Consider the following 23,252-nt stretch of genomic DNA (forward strand, 5'->3'; position numbering starts at 1 on the left):
ATAATATTTAAAACACGGAATTTATGCATAATATCACGCATTATTTTTTAAATAAAATGTCAACAAAGTATCGGTTACCATAAATAACTTATCCAGCAATGGGTTTACCATAAGTCGTATTACTCGCCAAAAGAAAAATTGCCAAAAACTCGCCAAAATCCGTGCAACCGTCTACCAAAGTAGCACCAATATTTGCTCTGACGTGTATGTTACATCCATGCAACATTCACATACACATCACAGTGTGACGTCTCTATGATGCTGTATAGTGGTACAAATGTAATGTGATGAAAATGTGCAATTCACACTATAACGTCATAGCAACTAATTGCGCTTTATGGGATGTATCCGACTTTATCATAAAATTCTCCTCTGTAAATAAATATGTAAAACAAATTGTTAGGTTTTTAAAATTTTACAAAATGCAACTTGTGGCTAATCTTCAATAAGACTCTAAGCGACTTTTCACTATATTGACTCTCTGAAGACGACTCTGATCTGAAGACATACCATATGTCTTCAGAGTATTACAGAGGGTTAAGAAGGGTGTAAAAGACCCTTTATTTTAAACTAAAACAGATGAACAGAAGACACACCTGGTGCTTACAAATCAGCCAGGATTTTCTGCAAGAACTCAAAGTAAAATTTCAGTCTAAATCTAAATCTAATTTACTGATAGCCAAAGACTAAGCAGAATAATTTAATATTTTAAAACTTCGGCTTTAAGACTTTTACCTGCTTGAAATTACTATCGGCAAGTATAATGCACTGCCGAAGACAGGAACCTTATCTTAGAATAATAATCCTAGCATCGTGTGCTTCAGTAGGCAGAAGAGGCTCTGACTTTACAATCTCAAATCTTCTCTTAAATACACGCGAGCTAATTTCTCTTCAGGTAGGTAAAAGGAAAAAGGGAAATAATAGTAAATACTCTGAACATAAAATTAACTGGTTAAAAATTAAATAAATCTTACAGGATAATAGCTAATTTTAGTAGAATTATAATTGCTGTATTTCCCCGTGCAATGCAGCGCGAGATTAAGAGAAATCTATGCCGGAAAAGTAAAATTACATGGGCACGTGCATTTAATAAATTGATATCTAAGTAATTTGTATTGAAACTGAATAAATATAATTGAGCACTGTATTAGCTGTAACCGTAATTCCATCCTCTTATTGCTTTCCAGGTAAATATCTCGCGACCAGTTGAAATCTATAAAATGCCAGAGACACATAATCTCATCTCAAACCAAAAATTAATGCCCCTCCAATTGTTATAGATGATTTTTCGAGTGATGGGAAACAATAAAAGAACTAATGGAAAAGAACAATATAGCAAATTACCACGGCGATATGAAATGCTAGAGTCAATGAAATAGACCATTATCGCTTTTTGACATATTATTTACTATAAAAAGATATGCAATTTCATAGCTTTAAGCTAACTAAAGATGGAAAAAAAAAAAAAACTCTAAAAATTGTTGTTATGAAGCTTCCTAACAGCACAAATCCAGAACTCATTCAAAAAGAATTAAACAGTCTAAAAATCCCTGCCTTAAAAGTTCGCCAACTTACTTCGGTAAGAAACGGCCAAGTAGTTAATGTCCCTGTATTTCAAGTTAACCTAAAACGAAACATAGAAGGAAAGAAAGTTTATAGAGTTGAAAAACTCAGAGGACTTGATTTCGCTATGGAAACTTACGGATCCAAACCGGGGCCTGTGCAGTGCCATAGGTTCCAGCGGTACGCGTATTCACGGGACAAATGCAATTACAAATCTAGGTGCCTAAAATGCGCACAATTCCACGAAACCTACACCTGTTCACAAAAGAAGGAAGACGGAAAACCCGCAAAGTGTGTCCTTTGCTCTGAAAATCACGTCTCTTCATATAAGGGTTGTAGCCAACACCCAAAAAACATCCAAAAAGCTATCGAAGCAACCAGAAATAAAAGAGATGCTCAAAATCCTTGGAAACAAAATAAATTCAATCTCAACAACGATGATTTCCCCACACTCCATAATAACGGAGAGAAAAATAATTCAGAATCTATCTCAGCGTGGTACCAAAAGGATTCTTAAGATGAATCAAAAGAAAATAAACTTTCCTTCTTCGGATGGATTAAAATTCATTTAAATAAGGCCAAAGAATTCCTATATAAATTTAAAACAGCAAAATCCATAATGGATAAATTAGAAGTTGGCATAGCAGCCGTTGATTATTTTTCAAACATTAATCTAGAATTCTAGTTTATGTTTGACGCAAATGCAACCTTATGTTTCTACATGCAAATAGCTTTCGCATTCATTCATCCACTGCAAATTGGGAAGCACTACGATGACATATTTTATTTACACAAGATATTTAATCAATATTTTTTACTTTTTTCATTTACTTTCCAACTTAGAAACTTTGATTGAAATTTCATGACTACTCATGTGTATTCTCGCCTCTGTGCGTTGGTGCTTTACTTAAAGCACCTTATTTGGAAAACATAGCAAATGTTACTGTTACAAATTTCAATATAGTAGTAAAAGTTCTCAGTAGCTATAGGCCAGGAGTAAATTACGATACTCGATCTCAGCTCAGTTGAGTTCAGAAATTTTCGACAGATATAAAAGTCGCTTTTTTTTTTTTTTTTCCAAAACGGATACCGGTTTCTACTTGACATTCGGTAAGCATATTGATCTTTGTACCATTCAATTATTTGCTTGGTTCGACGATTCACGTACGATGGAAGGAAAGGTGATCGATATTAACGGAACTCGGATTACAACAATTGAAATTGTCACACGCAGAATCAACTCTCTTAAAATGGAAAAGTCTTTCAACAACTCTCAATTTCATGACGAAGAGCCTGAGAAAAACAATCCAATCCGTGCCAAAAAAGCCCAGGATTACGACATCGAACTGAACAACCTGAAATTACTCCAAGCGGAGCTACGAAAACCTCAAGATGATTCAACTCATATTAAAATAAATGAAAGCTTAAAAGCTAATACTATCACTGTGGAAAATGGCCCGTTCAACTTCTCAGACTAATGAAACGCGCTTTCACTAATAGTGAGGACTTTACATCCCCACGTAATTCTGTCAAAAGATCACTTGCAACTCCACCGCAAAATGAGATAAAACAATCAAATAAATTTGCGAATCTCAACCAATACGACAGTAGGGTTGATGAAAATTCGGAGCAACCTCCATTTCAACCCAGAATTAACATTCCCCCTATCGTCATGGATGATTTTATTGGGAGCAATTAAGGAAGAAATGGACAATAATAATATTAAAAATTGCCCCTCTAATGTGAAAGCAGATCATTTACTATACGGCTTTACGAAATCGATCATTATCGGTTTCTCACTAAATATCTCAACTAGAGGAATGCAATTTCACAGCTTCAAGCTGAACTCAGAGAAAGCCATAAAAGTTGTTATTAAAAAGCTACCTAACAACACTAATCCGGAATAAATTCAGCAGGAACTAATCAGTAAAAACATAAGTAGATAGAAAATGAGAGTTTGGGACCATGTGGCGCTGGGACTCCGTGGGGCTCACAGAGGCAAGGGAATTTACCGATGAGTACGTGGAGTTGCTACGTCACCAACTACTGACCCGTTGCATCCTGTTCGTGACGTCATCACGCATTGTCACCTGGAATTATCTTGCTATTGCTACGTCAGCCACATGTTTCATCTTGTTTGTGTTGTAATCCGGTGTCATGTACACGTCTATTGATTGAGGTAGAACTCCCCGCTGTTCTGATGTCATTCTAAATCCGCAACCTGATTGCAGCATGTAAATACATGTTAGAATTTCTAGAACATTCTGTTTAGTTCAGCATTTTCCGCTATAGGGCAGTAGTCTCACCCACGGCGCTTTCTGATTGGTTCTCGTGGATCCTAGCCAAGTTATAGACCTTATTTTTAATTGATTTTTCTTATTTGACTTAATATAGTAGTATTTAATGAAAAACGTTCATGTATTTGCTCGAGTTTTAAAAATAACTCCACGGCTGGGACTTAACCCCCCACATCTATGGCATGGGAAACGTGGACGATAACACAAAGCCGTGCTTTTATCTTTCGAATCCTATTATTTGACCTTGTCTATTCTCTTTGTTCATCTGACTTTGTGCAGCGGAAACCAGCATGAGGCTGATGGATTGCACATAGGTAATTCTGTTCCAAATTGCTTAGACCTTTGTACATCCTCGATAATGAATGAATTCATAACTTTAAATTTATTTTGTTTCTATTTTAGGTTAAGATATTTTAAATTTCTCTATTCTTTATCTTACAAACAAAATTTACGTAATTTTCTCTTCTTCCCGCCGTTAAATTAAATGTACTAATTTTCACATCATATTTTTATATACGAACATAAGATTTTCTTTTCTTTCTACATTTTTAAGTTTTACATTATTTTCCCCTCGTTTAACTTTCAAAAGTAATAGATTTTATAAAAGTAATACGTTTTCACAATTTTAAATTTTTTCCCCTCTTTTTATTTTACAAAAGTTTTTTTCCCCCCTTCTGTTTAATCTTTCCTTTTCGTGTTTTACATTTTTCACTTTATTTGTTTCACAAAAGTTGTACTTATTTCCATACGATTTTTTCTTTCTTTTTTACAAACTTACTCTTTTTTCCTTCCTATATTTTACTTCAAGAAGTAATTTTTAATTTTTCTTTTACATAAAAGTATATATTTTTTTAATTCTTTGAAGAATTTTCTTCTATCATTTCTTTTTTCTTTCTTTTATTTTCCTCTTAAGGTTTTTCTTAATGTTTTCCTTGTTTTAAATACTTATTGATGCTACGCCTCCATTTCTCGAAGCGTGAAGTTACATATATATTTCTCTGTCTATGAAATTTAAGCTGGAACTTACACGCATATAATTTCTCTCTAGAGGCTTTCACGGATAACATTTTCTGTAAATTTAAACCAATAAGTGCGATGTTCCTCCCATATAACTTACTTAACATATTATATTTCTTATTTTTTTACGATACTAATAGTTAAGATACGCAAAACTTTCTCTTCTAATGTATTACGCCATACTACTAACACTTAACAGGTGATACTCCGAACTTTCTCTTCTAATGTATTATACTAACTTTTTGAAACATTATACGAAACGTCGAGGATTCTCTTTTACACATCTCATTTTTGTTCAAAGGATTCACGAAACGTGTCAAACAAATGTAAATTTTATAAACTTTTTATGTTCCATTTAGACATTTTGCCTTACATTAAACCTTTATCAGGTTTTTAAAACATATCCCTGTTAATATTTCCGATTCTTTTTTCCTAAAAATAAATGCATACCTATACGGATTTTTTAAAGATCTACTGACTTTGAATTAAACCTTAAATTCAGAAATAACAAATTTTCATGACATAAAATCTATTTGAACTAATTATATGGACATCTCTAGCCAGTTTCTTATAAGGTCCATGCATGTCAGCAAAAAAGAGTAGGGACGATCTGGTTTACTTTAACACTGAAACCTATGGCGTTTGTATCACATAACTCTTTTTAGTTATTAAATGTGATACGTTGTATAGTGATGAGATTATGAAAGCCACAGTTTTTTTCCAAATAGGATTTAATATATCTCATTAAAGCACTTTTTACTGTAATTCGCGCATTTTTTCACGCATAATTCTTGTACAAACATATCTTTACTTTGATAAAAGGGTAAAAACTCTAAGCACAAAATTTATTAACTTAATTCTGCGTACAGATAATGTAAAATTAAATAAGATTGATAGTACGTGATGCTTTGAAATAAATACGGTAAAATTAAACAAGATCTGATAATTTTTTTTAAAATTTAATGACCATTTTCAGGCAGTGATTTTCAAAACTATAATAACATTACAAAACAATCATTTATTTGATTATATCATCATTAAATTATTAACATAAAAGTGGAATATTTATTTCAGTAATTTATAAAATTCGGAGCAGAAAATTTTCTGAGTCTAATGAAGGGGAAAAAAAAGGTAAAATAAAATCTAGAAGCACTCAGATTTTATATTACGCCCAAAAGGAACCCTTTTTTAACGTTTTGTGTATTACCTATATTTATTGAATATCATGTTCTTCGTCCGTAAAACCCATACATTTGAAAACAGCATATCTTTAGAATTTCCGCACTGGAGATAAAACTGTTATTTTCCGTACAGTGCTCGTTCTGAACTTGTTGAGTTTGTTAATCAAAAATTCGTTAAAGTTTTACAAAATATGAAATAGATTAAAACAAATTCGAAATTCCGCCGTCCAGACGCCCATGTTCGGGTAGAGGATTACATTATTCAAAATTTGATGGCTCTAGATACTGTCGTTATTGTCACAGTGCGAGAAACATGCATGTATTTATGCAGATTCTTCATTATTTAATTTCTTTAAATATAATACAGGCGATAATATTTGGTAACAACAATTTTCAAGGAGACACGGACATTTATAGTAAAATAGCTCAAAATGCCGCTTCGAAACTAACAGCCTTTCTAGGCTACCGCCCCTTTGGGCTAATAAATTAAATTAACGGTAAATAAAAAAAATCTTATGCAGAACTAAAAATAAAATAAAAAAATAATCACTATAAAATACAAGCAAAATTAATTATTACGGTTAAATACAATTTTAATATTAGAATTAAATGTAAAAAATTATTAAGGAGTCAAAAGTGTTTATCACTATGATGTATTATGAAATATAATTGAAATAAAATTCCTTTATAGAAATTGTGCTATAATATTCATCTATAATTTTAAAAAAGCAGCACAATTTAGAATTTTAAACAAAACTTTCAAAAATTCGTTTTTAAATATTTTAGCATTTTTTACTTATTTACACCAATTAAAAGCATAAAAACTGCAAGAGAAAATTGCTTGTTTGAAATTTTCTATTAGTTCAGATTTAAAATATTATTTTCTAAAAGAAGTAGTTACAAATTTCCTTAAAGCATAGGAAAAGCTAAAAAAATATCCAGCCCTGAAAGCATGCAATAGCTTTATAATTATTTCGAATGCTAATTATGCTCGATAAATATGCTAAATTTTTAAAAATCAATCTCTTTCAAAAATAAAAATATGGATAAATTCTAATTTGTGATATCAAGCGCTACAACCAGCTTTTTTTTGACAATTATACACGCTGCAATAGGCAACCACTGTTAAATTTCTGCAAGTCGTCCCTACTTTTTCGGATGTGATCAAGGTGACAGCCGGGAACGCCTCAGACGAGGGAGAAAACCCATTTGGGTTAGAGCCGATGCTATTCGCACCACCGGTGCGATTAACCGCTTAAGCTATTCGCACCAACATTAACCACGCATGCGCATTCAGTTGTCAAAGGCGGGTTTCTACCTTGGCGTAGTTTATCATTTTTTAAGCGTTGGCGACTTTCAAAAGCTTAGAAAGAAAATGGGTTCCTTTTCTTATAAAAAGAAAAAACACATTTCCTTTTATTAAAGTATATATAAAAAAGGGCAGATTTTTATGTTCGCAATGTTTATCCTTTTCCTGAACGGTTTGAATAGTTTAAATGACTGATTTGAAGGGGGGGGGGCAAAATCGTGTTGACATTTTTTGTGCTTCTTAGAATACATTTAGCTTTAAAGATTTGTTTTCCTCAATCAAGCCTTTAATTCATTCCTCTTTGAAAAATTTCGTCTGATAAAAGACACTAAAAATTATACAGCTGATTTCTGTGTAGAAAATTTAGACATGAAATCTGTTAAAAGCGATTATATGAACTATTAAATGAATTATTCTATATGCCTGCTTACTTTATTTTATGTAAATACTTGGCATTTTCAGGACACAAAAAGGTGCTTGAAAGAACTTTGAAATATTAGTACAAACACATTAATCAATTGGATTGAAATAAATAATGGGATGTAATTTAAAAGACAGAAATAATTTAATGTAAGAAATTTAGATTTAAAAATTTGCACACACAAATGATTTATCAGATTTTATAAGGTTTTTATTTCATAAATAACTTTGATATTGAATATGGCATTTTAACCTATAAACATGAGTGGATACTGAAAAAGTGATGAATATATAAGAATATTATAATTTTCACTAAGTTTTCTTATTGAATAATAAATTCTGACAGTTCAGAGCTATAAAACTAGGGTCTAAGTTTGCATAAATATTCCTCTGTTAAATAAAAGAATTTAATTAATTTCTGTAGCCTTTTTGTCAATACACTAAAGTTTTTTTAAACTATTACTCGTCCTCGCTTGCAATTAGAACCATCATTAAATCCCTATTTTATCTAATCGTTTCCTGAACATTATCATGTATATAGATTGACTTCGTCTTTGTAACTGATAATTATTACTTGCAAATTCTTCTCTTGCTGGTGAACTATTAACAACCCTTTCTATTGCTGAGTTAGGGTTAACAACCTTCGCTCTCACTACCGCCTGCCTTGTACCTGGGCTGCTTGTGCTCATGAGCGAATGTAGGTGGTGTGAATAGCCTGTTAGCTATTCGCACCGTCTGTGCGATTAGCCACTGCGTTTGGGGCCAGTCTCTTTCTTATAAGGTCCATGGAAATAAGCTTGTGACGTCTAATGCGAAAGGTGGTTCTAATTCTAAATGAAGTGAAATACTTCAACAATCTACAAAAATAATCATTTTATTTAGAAAGCAACTTGGATTGCATCGAAGGTTCACTGCTAACTAACTACGTCGCAAACTAAAAACTAACATTCTTTTTCAGAAGCGAAACGCCCTCTAACGGCGATACATAAATCATTTGGGTGATTTTTCCACACTCCCCACCTGATAATTTTTGCAAAAATTATCACTATTTCAGCATACAAATAATAAAATATAAGAAAGCAACTTACATATCAAATACATTCAACTGATGTAAATATAAACTGCAAAAGGAAATTCTATAAAATAAACAAATGTAGTTAACTGCATCAACTCAAATGTTACTCAATACGTAAATATTAATTCAAATTACAAACAGTAAATTATTATTAATAACTAAACTAATTATCTAAAATTAATGTGAGTGAATATGAAATATAAGAAATAAAATTGAAAGGTTACAAAATTAGTTCATTTTCAGTCTGATAGTTCAAGGGGGTATATCAAGTGCACAGGTCTCTTAAAGTCTCCTTTTTTAGTTTTTACCTCACATGATCGTACAAGACCATCACGTCCTTTGAAGACTTGAATTACTCGACCTAAATCCCAGAGGAACTTAGATTTAGTTGTTCGTTCAAGTAAAACTATATCACCAATTTTAAGATTTTTCTTGGCTTCTGGTGTACCGAAGAAGTGAGCATTTCTTAACTCAAGAAGATACTGATTTTTCCATTTTTCCAGAACTGTTTTATAAGTGTTGTTTGATATTCTTTTCGTTTTATTAGACTCTTTCTTGTTGGAGATTTATTCAGGATCTCAGCAAAGTTGTATGGATATTCATCCTTATGTCTGATCAATAGAAAATCAGCCGGTGCAAGCGGTTCAGATTCATGTAAATCGTTGTAAACGTAGGTCAAAGGACGTCTATTCACAATATTTTCGACCTCTGTCAACACAGTCATAAATTCTTCAAAATTCAGTTGAGCTCTGCCTAATATCTTTTTCAACGGTTCCTTTATGGTTTTCATAAGGCGTTCATAAAAAGCTCCCCACCATGGAGCAAGCTCGACGATAAATTTCCAAGTCGAGCCTTCATTTGCTAGAAAATTTTGAAAGTCTGTACCTTTAATTATGCTGTAAAAATACTGTAAATCTTTGGAAGCATATTTGAAAGTTTTCGCGTTATCTGAATAAAAGGTGCGACAGTTTCCTCTTCTCGAAATGAAACGTTTGAGAGCTAAAATGAATTTGTTTGCAGACATGTTGGAAATGAGTTCTAGATGTAACGCTCGTGTAACAGCGCACGTAAACAATACGATTTATGATTTCTGAATGTCGTTTCCAGAGCTGATGTAAACTGGACCTGTGAAATCCACGCCTGTAACATAGAAAGGTGGAGTTTCAACAATTCGATCTTTAGGTAACTGAGCTGTCATTTGTTTCGCTGGTTTTACTGCGTATTTCCGACAAATTAAACAGTTCCCTAAGACTTTCTTTACCAACTGACGGCCTTTAGGAATCCAAAATTTCTGTCTTAGTTTGACTAAAGTTGCTGCAACTCCCGCATGCAGAACGTTATTATGTTCCCTTTTTACAATTAATTCAGTAAATTTGGAATCTTTAGGAAGAAGAACTGGATGCTTCTCGTCAATTGTATATTCGGTTTCTTCTAATCTTCCCTTAATTCAAAGAATTTTATTTTCATCAAGAAACGGTGCCAAGCTGAATATATCAGAGCTTGGAGAAATTGACTTGTTAGATTGAAGAGCCTTAATTTCAGGTGTGAAGAAATCCATCTGGGCTTTACGAACACAAAAAATTTCAGTGTCCTGAATTTCAAAGGCACTTAATGTTCCACTATTAGCAGGCAGTTTTCTTGCCTTAGCAACGAAACGTCTAACCCATGCCATAATTCTGAGATATTTCAGCACATTACTGAATTTTGTTATATCCAATAGTTGATCATCTCTTTTCACAGCAAAGTCATAAACAGATATCTTACTACGGAATTCTAGTTGCTTATCGTTTCCCACGTCAAACTTCGGTTGAACTGGCCAGTCTATACGTTTGTTTTGCAACCATTCTGGTCCAAACCACCAAAGTGAACAATTTCTTAAATTAGCAACAGTAGTTCCTCGTGATATGAGGTCGGAGGGGTTATCTTTCCCACGGCAATAATGCCAATTATTGCTTTCAGTTAGTTTCTGAATTTCATAAACTCTGTTTCTGATGAAAGATTTAAATTTTTCGGGAGATCCCTGAATCCAAAAATATGTTATTTGAGAATCAGTCCAGTGGAAGGGGATTACTTCGTATTTTAAACATTTTGCGATTTTATCACTCAATCTAGCGGATAAAAGCGCACCCAAAAGCTCCAATCTAGGAAGTGTAAGGGATTTCAGAGGTGCAACTCTACTCTTGGAAGCAACAAAAACTGTTTGAAAAGTTCCATTGTTCAAAACTATTCTCAGATATACCACGTATCCATAAGCTTTCAAACTAGCATCAGAAAAGCTACGGAGTTCTATTTGTTTCACATCTGCATCTAATATTCCTTCTAAATAGTAGCGGGGAATTCTGAAGTTGTTCAGTTCTTCAATTTCTTCGTACCAGGCTTTCCATTTATAACTAAGATCAGGTGGCAGTTCATCGTCCCAATCAATTTTGGCAGACCAGATTTCCTGAATCAGATACTTTATTCTTATAGTGAAAGGGCCATAAAATCCGACAGGATCAAAAATACGGCCCGCGGTTTGCAATAGAAAACGTTTTGAGTTGATTGACGAGGAAATGAAATTTGTCAAGTGCTGAGTGTCAAAATAAAAATTATCATTATCTGTATCCCAGTTAATTCCTAACACTTTGATCGGGACAACTTCAGGAGATTCTTGCATCGAAAATTCTTTGCGATGCCAAATATCTTTGAGTTCTTTGGAATTAGTATGCCACTTATGTAGTGACATGCTAGCTTCATTAAAAATGTTCACAATTTCTAAACTTGTTTTCAGGGCTTGTTCTAAATTTTGGTGACCACCAATAATGTCATCAACATACAGGTAGTTGTTTAAGAGTTCTACTGTTTCAGGATATATTTATGGATATTTTTGAAGGTGATGCTTAATAGTAGCTGCTAGGAGAAAGGGACTACATTTTACTCCAAACAAAACTCTTGTAAATCTAAAGGTTTTCAAACTCTCATTGTTATCATTAGGATCATCTTTCCAAAAGAATCGTGTAACGTCTCTGTGTTTCTTCATTTAACTCTATCTGTAAGAATGCTTGTGTAATGTCTGCTGTAAAGGCTATCGAATTTTGTCTAAATTTTATCAATAAATCAAAAATATCAGGATATAGGTTTGGACCAGTATATAAACAGTCATTTAGAGAGAGTGTTTTTGGTTTATGGGCTGAAGCATCATAAACTATTCTTAGTTTGCTTGTTGCTCTATCATTTCTGATGACTGCTCTATGAGGTAAATAAAATAGGGTTTTATCATTTTGATTGTCTTCTTGAACTGGTTCAATAATATGTTTTAACTCGTAATCCTTTAAAACCTCTGTGTATTGAACAAACAAAGAGTTATCAATTTTAAATTTGTTACTCAATTTCTTAAATCTTTCAAGTGCTATATCCCTATTATCTTCCATTAAATGTTTTGAATTCGGTTTCCAAGGTAATTTTACTTGGTATCTGCAGTTCTTATACCTGATATCAGATTCGAAAGATTTCATAATTTCTAAATCAACAGTTTTGTCGTTTTGAGTATCACTTTCCAAACCCAAGTTTTCTAGCTTCCAAAACTGTTGTAACTGATCTGATATCAAGTTTTCATTTACAATTACTTTCATAGTTAATAATTCACTATGATCATTATTTACTTTACCCTGCAAACACCACCCAAATAAAGATTCTGTGGCTACTACATTTCTTGAAATTCTTTTAATTTTACCAGTAATTATAGAATAGTAGAAATCTACCCCTATGAGAATATCAATTTTGTCACTTTTTCTACAACAATCTGCTAATTGTAAATTTTGTAAAATTTTATTTTTCTTACCAAAGTTCAAATCTGGAGGAGAGATAACAGTATTGGATATATTTTCGGTTTCAAGAAGCTCAATATATATATTAAGATTAGGATCGTTTACATTTTCTAGTTTTGCTCTAACAACATTAAAGGTTTTTTCTAACGCACTTTTATCACCAAAGGAATAAACAGAAAATGATTCTTTTCTAACAATCGGAAGTTCCATTTTAGTAGATACATCTTTAGTTATGAAAGATTTCATTCAGCCATTATCAAAAAGAATTCTGACATTTTCAGATTTATCATTATTTCGGATCAATGCAGAAGCCATTTGTAATAATATTTTATTAGATCTATTTTCATCGGAATTATATGACGAAACAGCGGAAATAACGCTCGAATCCGACGTTTTCTTTTCAGGATTTTCATTATCTTTTTTCTGATGGAATGAATAACAAATGGCTTTCGAGTGTTTATTAAAGCAGAAGGCACAGTTTATTTTTTGTTTACAATTTTGAATCCGGTGAAACCGACCCAAACATAAAAAACACCGCGATTCACGTTTTAAGATCTCTTTTTTCTTTTCTACACTTAAAATTTCGCAATCCGCTGATTTATGATTTGTGTTCCCGCAGAACAGACACTGCGATTCGGATGACGCCGCTAATAACTCAACTGTAGACGGCTTGCTCGTTATGGCTGGAGAATGTTTATGTTTGAAGGGCAAATGCTTTTCCAATCGCGAATATTTTTCTCTAGAATTATAATTAACAGAAGCCACGCGTTCTCTACTGAATACTTCGTTCCTCAAAAAGGCTAACAAACCTTTTAAATCCCAATTTTCGTCTTTAATTTTTCGGCTATAATCAAGAACGAATTCATTAGGAAGTAATTTCAAAATTAAAGGCGTTAAGAGATTTCCGTAGGTATCAGAGTCTATTTTTAATGCTTCAAGATTTCTTATCTGTACTTCGGCGTGATCTAGAAGTTTTCTTAATCCGTTTATATCATTAGGATTTCTAACAGGTGAAGTACTTAAGAGTTGTCCTAAATGCGAATTAATTAAGATGTTCTTTTGACCAAATCTGGAACGTAACAGTTCAAGAGCAGCTTCGTAATTATTTTCGATGAGAGCGAAACCAGAAATAGCTTTGGCGGCTGAGCCACCAAGCCTTTTAAGTAAATTAATTTTTCTATTTTTGATAAATTCGGATTTTTATCAATCGCATTTTCGAACTGACCTATGAATTCTAACCAATCCAAAGAATCACCATAAAATTTAGAGATCGTTAATTTTGGAAGACGAGCAAATTTGTTATTTTCGTTTTGGGATTCTGTAACGGTTTCATTAGAAATGTCTCTATTTGCATTGTCCGAATTTTCCAACTTATTCAACTCTTTCAACTTTTTCTTTCCTCTAAACTGCCACACTTGAATTTTCTCTTCATATTCCAAAGCGAATGAGATTTCAAGTTCAAATTCGTCTTCTTCGACTTTTAATTCTCGTTCTATTTCAGCGTCTAAATTGCTCAAGGATTTTGATTTTTCGTTTAACTGGTCTAAAATTTCTTCTAATACATTTACATTTATACTACTATCATCTTTATTCAGTTCGGTTTCAATTTTCTTTAATATCTTGGACACTCCGGTCCTCAATACCTTTCGTTTTGATTTCAGTTTAGCAATAACATCTTCCATATTATATAAAAATATAGGCTTACCTTGGCTGTCTTCGCATAAAATGATATCCAAAATTAAAAAACATAAACTTCTAAATTGGTCAAAGGTTCTCGGCACCGATGCACCATAATGCGAAAGGTCGTTCTAATTCTAAATGAAGTGAAATACTTCAACAATCTACAAAAATAATCATTTTATTTACAAAGCAACTTGGATTGCATCGAAGGTTCACTGCTAACTAACTACGTCGCAAACTAAAAACTAACATTCTTTTTCAGAAGCGAAGCGCCCTCTAACGGCGATACATAAATCATTTGGGGGATTTTTCCACAACGTCACAATGTATTCTCCATTCTACGCGTAATTTCTATTTTCTCTTAAAAAAATAATAAATCGTTTATTATTGTAAATTAACATAGTAGTTTCTATTTTCTCTTAAAAAAACAATAATGAATTGTTTATCATTGTAAATTAACATCAAATTCTTTACTTTAAATGTACATTTCTGACATTTAAGCTTAGGCGTAACTGAAAATAAGTATAATAAATTGTTTATATTGATACAGTAAGCGAATTCTACCAATTATTGAAACGATAAAGAACGTCGCTGTCTCTCATACCTGTATTTCATACAGCTTCAGTATTTTCAAAGATTTTTTTAAGTTTCAGCATTTATACAAATAAAAAAAGACTTTTTTAATATTTAAATTAATATTCTGGAACATATCAATTTTATCATAGTTACAAATTAACCTTTTGCTACAAAACGACATAATCACTTACATACCAGTAACTAGACAATTTCCATTATTTTCTAAAAATTTTAAACTTTACATTAATGAAAAACAGCTTCTTAAATTCCTAAATCACATCATATTCTCTGTAGGCAGGCATACTAGATTTCTAGACATTAATAAATAAAAAAAATCTAATTTCTCACAATGAAAGAAAATATTACAAGAAAATAAATACTACAAATTTCGAACACTAAGCAATGCTTCACATATACACATACATCTTATCAAAGAACTTATATGATCGAGTGCAATTACGATAGCAAACACTACGTATTAAATAATAATGAGATAAAAGTTACTTATAGTGTCAAAGTTTACAGTTTTGCTACTGTTGAGTAGATCGTCGGGCTATCGATATATATCGTAAGTCGGAAAGCATTATAAACATATCAAAACCAAAAAATTCAAAATACAATTTAAATGAAAAATGATGTCTTAAATATAATCCACAATTAAAACAACAATACAAAATTCAAATACACAAACGATATGTTAAACATTACATATAAAACACGTTACATTACCAGCTCGGCATCACACATTATCTCGTTTTCCCTTGTACACAACTATCCGTATTCGCTTGAAAAACATCAAATAATTGCACAAACTCGGTGTCCGTGTACACATCCATCTATTTTCAACTTAAAAATATCAGAGAATTGCACAAACTGGGCATTGTGCACTACGTTGGCTCGGCCCATGTACATATCGATCTATTTTCACTTAAAAAAATCCGAGAATTGCACAAACTAGGCACCGCGCACAACCTCGGCATTGCGCACTACGTTGAAATGTGAAATAGATGGCTTTGCCCATGTACATAGCGATCTATTTTAACTTAAAAAAACATCCGAGAATTGCACAAACTAGGCACCGCGCATAACCTCGGCATTGCGCACTACACTGGCATTGGTAAACGGATATTTCGGTAATTTGTATTGAAATTGAATAAATGTAACTGACTACTATATCAGCTGTAACAGTAATCCCATCTTCTTGTTTATATTGCGTTTGGCGAATAGTATGGGTTACCAGAGCATATCATTTATCGCAGCTTTGGCGATATTTTTTTGTTTAAAATTCCGGGTGGGCTATACTGAAGCTGTACCATTTTTTTTTTATTCAAACACAGTTCCGTTGTGAATTAAATTATTAGTCTTACTGTGAGGTTACCATAATCCCAGTTTTATTCTGAATATTCTTTGGAAGAGATATTTATAGACTAAATTTACCTAGTTTTGCTAAGTTTGGCTTCCTCAGTGAACTTGACAAAGCGATCGTATCATGTAAAAATAAGATTAAAAATATCTGATACCAGATTATCTTACTGAAGTTTTTTTTACGTGCACTACATTTTCTATCTAAGACAAATCTAAAAAATTATCACTATTTATTCTTTCGCTTTCTTATACACGGATAAAAATAACCAAGCCATTCAGTTGTATAATGTTTGAAATCGTTCAAAAATACATGTTCACAGATATGCACAAAGACTTATTTAAGATTTCCGAATCAAAGCTGAGAACCATGTTTACATCGACCGAAGTTTTTCTTGATGCTGGGAGGAGCTTCGTCGTGACGTCGGCTTACGCATGAAGCGACGATCACGTGACCTCCCTGCGCGTTCGGGGATTTAGCGCTGACTATTGAGGGGAATAATGGACTTTATGACTTATGACTTACTTTTTTCTGGTCATTAACTACTATAGAGTTTTCGCCAGTAGATCGCATTAAAGTGCACTAGGCAAAGATATTTCCAAATAAATGGTACTAGGGAAGTACCAACACCCGTGGGCAAAGAAAATTCAGCTGCGTGAGCAGGCATATCTTAATACTTACGAAAATAGGCGTTCATCATAAAAATTGTGCAGTGATAAGCAATGGCATTAAATTGAAGCATGTAGGCAGGTGCAGTGAGTTATACGGCAAATGCAGATGGTGAGCGCAGGATAAGCAGTAGTGAGACATCATGAAAATGGCGCGGCGAACACAGTTTGAAGCTGTGAATGGCATAAGAGTTCAAAGTCCTTCAGGAGTATGCAGTAGCTAGATAGGCCGTCAAAAGTTCGTAGAATCATACGATAAAGTAAAAATTCATATAAAATAATTTTAAAATGAAATAGTAACATAAAAATCTTGAATAAAAAAAGTTTCTTGATTAACGTAAGTATAAGATGCAACGCAAATAATAGGATAGAGTCCAATTTCAGAGTTCAAGTAACTTTTAAAATTAAAATTTAGAAGTTACCACCATGACGAATTGTGATGAATTGTCCTTGGGCTGAGTTTTGATTTTTTGCCGATAATAGAATAAATTGCCATGTAGGCTGCATTTGCTTTGTTTAAGATGTAAGAAATATGATCTTTGAAGTTGAGAGACTTATCTATGTAAACAGCTAAATATTTATAGGAATTAGCTGCAGGGACTAGAGTTCTATAGTTGTACTTTTCCAGATAATCTTTAATATCTTGATATTGTTTTATGACACCTTTCGCGTTGAAATAGGAACTTTTTAAAAAGCTATTGGTAGCTGAAATCATCGCGTTTATATTGCTATGAGGTATAAAAGGTCATAGTCTTGTAGAGTTGCGCGCCTCCAACCTGCACGAAACCAAGAGGTGACTGTTGAAACTGGAATTTAGACAGAGTCTTGCTAAGGGTTTAAGTCCCTTTTTATTCAACTTAAGAAATTACAATTGCGTGCTCTTGACGCTCACAAACTACGCCGACCCGGCGGTAAAATAAAAATAAGAACCTGAAAAGAAATAATAACAAGACTCTAACTACGAGGCTCTCTAAACGTAACTAACCTCACCGCGTTTTACAATACCGCTGCTAATTCAGCAAACTTTGAATATCACGTTGAACGATTAACAATTCTCCGAGGCAAGCACACAGGCCGAAACGCGGGGTTCTTCAATTTCTGGCTAACTACCTCCGCGATCGTGAAGTAAGAACAGCACATCTCGAACTCGTTTCCATTCTATTTAACTCAGAATACTTCCGCTGATAATTTGAATCCTTGTGCGTTCTACTAAAATTTACATACTCTGGCATTGGCAGTTCCAGGGGAAAGTAAGGCTTGACAGGAAAGATAGTTTAAACTTAAAATAAATGTTAGTTAAAATAAATATAAACCCTACAGTCTAAAGAACTGAAATATTCAATTGCGGCCATTCCGACCTCTAGTTTACCCATGATGTTTTTTGCTTTTTTAAATTCTGTAAAAAATTCTTTCGCTTTTAGGAGTTGGATTTTTATCCACTCAAAAAAGTGAAACTTCTTTAGTTTCGCTCTCTTGTTTATTTTTGTTTTCCTTTTGGGTTGTCCAGCTCGGTTAATTTTTAATATTTTCGTTTTCCGTAGCTCCAGGGAGGGTAGGAAAATCTTCTTTATTTAATTGAAATTGTTCTTGTTGTTTCTCGTTTTGATTGCTCTTATTGAATACTCTTTTAGGTAGGTTATACGGATGGTATTTACATTCCTTCGAGTTGCTCGGAAGGCAATCGCCGCACAGAACGCAGAGCGCTGGTAGTTCGTCTTTGTTCTTCTTACAGGTGTAAGTTTCGTGCGGTTAGGCGTATTTAAGACACCTAGGTTTGTAATGACATAGATCTCGAGTGTGTCCGTATCTCTGGCACCTGTGGCATTGCACAGGGGCAGGTTTGGATTTGTAAGCATAGACTATGACGTCTAATCCACGAAGTTGCTTTATATGGTAGATTTGTTTACCCTTTTCGTTTCTTTTGACCTCGACTAAGAATATAGGTAATTTAACAATTTTTCCATCTCGGAATCTTTCGAGCTGACGTATCTTTTCTACAGGAATTCCGTGTTCAGTGAGTTCTTTGTGAATTATTTCCATGTTTGAGTTTCTAGGCAGCTTCTTAATTACTACTTTGATTGGTTTTTCGGAATTAATTTTGTATGTGTGGAATTGCACACCTCGTTTGGCCAGAAACGCCGTGATTGCGCGTTTATCCCAGACTTTGATACTGAGTGTATCTCCTGTGAGATTGCCTTTGACTTTTTCCTAAATTTTCAGTTTTCTCTTTTAACGTATCCCAGCTGGCTGTAAAATCTGAGAGAACAATTGGGGTAATATGTCCAGTGTTTTCTTTGACGAGAGTAAATCCTGCGGACTCTGAGTTCGATTCCCGCTCCATGCTGTCATCGTCCCGTAGGTCATTGAACTTATTTTTCTGTACGGGTAGTTTAGCTTCCGATGAATTTGAATGCGTTAGTTTGTGCATGATACGGGGGGTTTTAAACCCGTCCCTGTCAGTAGTAAAGTTTCTTTTTCTTATTCTTAGATATAGTCGGACGCTCGATTTGTGTTTGATTAGATGCTTTTGCCTTTAACATAGCATCGCTTTCGTTATTATTTTCCGTAATGGAATTGTTTGTTTTATTTTTATGCATGACGACTAGATTTAAGAGTGCGTCGTAATCCTGAATGATGCTTTCAAGTTCCGCTATACGTTTGAGATCATCGCTAGTTTTGTTTTCAACTGAATTTAATTTAAGGAGATCAGCAATAGCTTGCTTTCTTAGGGTTTTGTAAGAATTAACATTGGGTGGGAGATTAGCTCTCTCTAAGTGTATTTTAATCCTACCGAAGGCTTGTTCGGCGGCTGAGATTTCATTATCTAAGTTTGCTGATGGCTGACACTCACTCATATTTCACCGAGGTAAAGCATAGCGAGGAAATCAAAAAGCAAAAATAGCTTACCAAAATCCAGAGCAGCAGCTTCGGCGAAATACCGGAAGGGGTATTCCAAAGAAAAGCAATAATATCCAAATGGATGCGCAACCGATGCGTTGAAAAACCCGATCTGGACGCGATTAAAAAGGCAACCAGCTCAAAGCAAATTCCAACTGAGAATATGATACAGTCAAAAGTCGTTAATTCGGACACCCATAATCCGGAATGATCTATAATCCGGACCTCAAAGCTAAAATCTTTCTGCGCATGCGCCGCGTTGACGAAAGCGCATAGGCGTTTTAATGCTTGCGCGCAAGACATTTACGACTGCGCATATGCGTTTGCGCAAGCGCAGAATACGTTTTCGCGTGCGCGTTTAATGTATAACGAACGGTATAAGCTCTAATTATCTATTTCAGTTACTGTTGATGATTACGTTGTTCTTTAATCTTCGAAATGGATCCGGCTTATTATTTTTTGCAGACTGTAAGAGCAATTTTATAAAAGTAAGCTTGAACTTTTTCATTATGTGAAATAGAGTTTCCGATTCTGGAGCTCCCAAAGGATCTAGAAAACGAAAGTATGTTTCGATGTCCATCAAACAAAAAACGAATTGCTACAAAAAATGGATAAAGGCATATCCTTTGTTTATCTAACCGTTCCGAAATCTGCTTATCAATTTCACGCTGCTCTGCGCGGGGGGGGGGGACGTCGCGGAGCGCAATGAATTGGAAGTTGATTTGTCACCACTATCGTTATCTTCAACGCAGATGTTTTTATTTTATTCGGCTTATAATTCCTTACTAAATGTAGTATTTAATCTCGATGTACTCCGTCTTTGATATGATTTAAATCAAATTCCTCGTCATTATAAATATCACGAATACAAATCAAATAGTTTTCTGGTTGCAATTTTCTAATTTCGGCTATGCGTAAGGTATGCTTCACGCATGCGCGCGTTGAAAGAAATGTTTAATAAAGTAAACAAATAAATATTAAGCTTCTTTTTTTGTAAATTTTGATACCCTTTAGATCATAATTGCTCATTATTTTATAAATTACGGTTTCATATTTTTAATTTTATAATTTCTGCATGCCATCTTACCAGATTTAAACTGATGATCTATAATCCGGAAAAATCGATAATCCGGAATCGCCGAAGTCCCGACGAGTCCGGATTAAAGACTTTTGACTGTATTATATCTCATTTTTTTAACTCAGAATGATGTGATTCATTAAGTCAGAATGGACAAAATTTATATCCATGTTATAACTCAGAATGAGGGTGGACTTTAAAAATCAGTTTTTGTGTTTTCAACAAGAAATTTTACACATATACGTATTATAATATCAGTTTATAAAATATATGATCAAAATTTCAATTTACTTTAAATTAAAAATTTTTTTAAACAAATAATTAATTATTTTAAGTAAAGATTTAAAGTGCTCCTTGAGCGCTAATTTCAATATTTTTTCGTAATTTTCCCTTTAAATTAGTTATAAAGACTTGACAAAAGTTTTTGTGTATCCGTTATTGAATATGAAGGATCAGAAATTTTTAAAAAGGATTTTTGTGAACTTAAACCCAGTTTTCGGAAAAATGTCACCTTTTGTTAAACATTATCACAAGTTTAAACCTTTTAATAACCTCATATCCAAAAATGCATACACAGATCTACTGTAACATATAACAGGATAGATTCTTCCAAATATCATTCATTTTTAACTAAAAATAAGACGCATGGAGCATTTTCAAGACATACGAACTGCGAAAAATTTTGTTTTGAGAAAACTGAATTTAAAGTTTTACTTTAAACTTACCTTTAATACATGGTCATGAGAAATAGCAAATTAACATTAAATATGAATATGTACACACTAGATAACATTTTCGTATCTCATAATTTTAATTATGAGAAAAATAAACATATCGCAAATTGGTATGTGATTCGAAGTTAGAAGTGCGAGTGAATTTTAAAAGTTTCATTGGATATAATTTACGCATTGTATCCAATGATTCTTTTGAAATTCCTTCGCATCATATGTTTTACCTTCATTTGTTACATTTACATTATCTTTTAATGCTTCACAATATTTTTACTATATCTGTTTTTTTTTCCAAGCAGGTAAACTCCTCTTTTTGCTTTGCTTCAAGCGACGTTGATTACGTTTTTTTGCAGCGAGTAGGGAAAACGAGTTGTACGCGTGTAGCATTCACATAACCAAAGTTAAATTCATTAATAGTTGTCAATACTTACATTTATAGCCTTTTTTTTTTAGAAATAAAAACTCCTTTTGTGCAAATATGTAAATTATTACATCAATAAATAACTGTTGAAATACAGTTTTTACATTTTCTTCAAAATTTAAAGGGCAAAGTTTACGTTGTTTACACATTTGAAATGCTTGTAACTTCTTTAAAAATTAGAATATTTCAACTCGGTTTTTTGCATACAATGTAGTTTTATATATGGAATATTATGAGAGAAAAAAAAAACAAATTCAATATTTTGGTTGATTTTTAGCTATTTTAAAGTCCACCGTTCCCTTAAGCTCTAGGTTTCTCGCTGAAATAAAGCTCTAGGTTTGTCACAAGAAAAATACAGCCGGAAACCACAACCAAATCAACATCGCGCCAAATAAAAAAACTCTCACCAAGTTTGGCGCTCACCCCGATTTTGGAATACAGTCAAAAGTCTTTAATCCAGACTCGTCGGGACTTCGGCGATTCCGGATTATCGATTTTTCGGATTATAGATCATCAGTTTAAATCTGGTAAGATGGCATGCAGAAATTATAAAATTAAAAATATGAAACCGTAATTTATAAAATAAAGAGCAATTATGATCTAAAGGGTATCAAAATTTACAAAAAAAGAAGCTTAATATTTATTTGTTTACTTTATTAAACATTTCTTTCAACGAGCGCATGCGTAAAGCATACCTTACGCATAGCCGAAATTAGAAAATTGCAACCAGAAAACTATTTGATTTGTATTCGCGATATTTATAATGACGAGGAATTTGATTTAAATCATATCAAAGACGGAGTACATCAAGATTAAATACTACATTTAGTAAGGAATTATAAGCCGAATAAAATAAAAACATCTGCCCTGAAGATAACGATAGTGCTGACAGATCAACTTCCAGTTCATTGCGCGCCGCGACGTCCCCCCTCCCGCGCAGAGCAGCGTGAAATTGATAAACAGATTTCGGAAGGGTTAGATAAACAAAGGATATGCCTTTATCCATTTTTTGTAGCAATTCGTTTTTTGTTTGATGGACATCGAAACATACTTTCGTTTTCTAGATCCTTTGGGAGCTCCAGCATCGGAAATTCTATTTGACATAATCGAAAGTTCAAGCTTACTTTTATAAAATTGCTCTAACAGTCTGCAAAAAATAATAAGCCGGA

General features: G+C 33.3%; 1 protein-coding gene across 3 annotated transcripts in view; it reads right to left on the reverse strand.

The window, feature by feature from the left end:
- Window positions 1–23,252, reverse strand: part of LOC118194802 (sulfotransferase ssu-1-like) — a 90,363-nt gene that overhangs the window by 35,574 nt on the left and 31,537 nt on the right. The gene's annotated exons all lie outside the window — the stretch shown is intronic.

The sequence above is a fragment of the Stegodyphus dumicola genome, chromosome 4 (assembly GCF_044657685.1).
Source record: "Stegodyphus dumicola isolate Sdum_Otavi_A_Nest chromosome 4, ASM4465768v1".
Taxonomy (NCBI): domain Eukaryota; kingdom Metazoa; phylum Arthropoda; class Arachnida; order Araneae; family Eresidae; genus Stegodyphus; species Stegodyphus dumicola.